Source organism: Mandrillus leucophaeus, unplaced genomic scaffold (genome assembly GCF_000951045.1).
Source record: "Mandrillus leucophaeus isolate KB7577 unplaced genomic scaffold, Mleu.le_1.0 Scaffold2, whole genome shotgun sequence".
In the NCBI taxonomy this organism is placed as follows: domain Eukaryota; kingdom Metazoa; phylum Chordata; class Mammalia; order Primates; family Cercopithecidae; genus Mandrillus; species Mandrillus leucophaeus.
Window position 1 is genome coordinate 5,602,158 of NW_012102031.1, and position 838 is coordinate 5,602,995.

The 838-nt window shown below is 53.2% G+C and overlaps 1 protein-coding gene across 5 annotated transcripts in view; it reads right to left on the reverse strand.

Moving 5' to 3' along the window:
- Positions 1–838, reverse strand: part of LGALS1 (lectin, galactoside-binding, soluble, 1) — a 9,872-nt gene that overhangs the window by 4,737 nt on the left and 4,297 nt on the right. The window lies entirely within an intron of this gene.

Below are 838 nucleotides of genomic sequence, written 5' to 3' on the forward strand. Positions count from 1 at the left end.
CCCTTATCTCCCTTCGCTGACTCTCTTCGGACTCAGCCCGCCTGCACCCAGGTGAAATAAACAGCCATGTTGCTCACACAAAGCCTGTTTGGTGGTCTCTTTACATGGACGTGCATGACAGCACCCTGTCCTCTCTCTTTTTTATTTTTATCTATTTATTTTTGAGATGGAGTGTCACTCTGTCGCCCAGGCTGGAGTGCAGTGGCATGACCTCGGCTTACTGCAACCTCTGCCTCCCAGGTTCTCCTGCCTCAGCCTCTTGAGTAGATGGGACTACAGGCCCCCACCACCATGCCCGGCCAATTTTTGTACTTTTAGTAAAGACGGGGTTTCACCTTGTTGGCCAGGCTAGTCTGGAACTCCTGACCTCAGGTGATCCACCTGCCTCGGCCTCTCAAAGTTCTGGGATTACAGGTGTGAGCCATCATGCCTGGCCACCCTGTCCTCTTTCTTCACATCTCTCCTCTGAGGCCTGGCACAGCCCTCCTTTCCCCGAGTGTTCAGCAGGTGTTTACTGAGCACCTACTATGTGCCTGGCCCTGGGCTCTCAGGATTCAAAGATGAACCCCTCCCAGTCCCCACTCTCAAGGATCGCATGGTTGGGGTGGAATCTTACCACAACCACGTTGAGAAGTAGATGATGGGCTGGGTGCAGTGGCTCATGCCTGTAATCCCAGCTCTTTAGGAGACCGAGGCGGGCAGATTACCTGAGGTTGGGAGTTTGAGACTAGCCTGACCAACACGGAGAAACCCCGTCTCTACTAAAAATACAAAATTAGCCGGGCGTGGTGGCATATGCCTGTAATCCCAGCTACTTCTGAGGCTGAGGCAGGAGAAT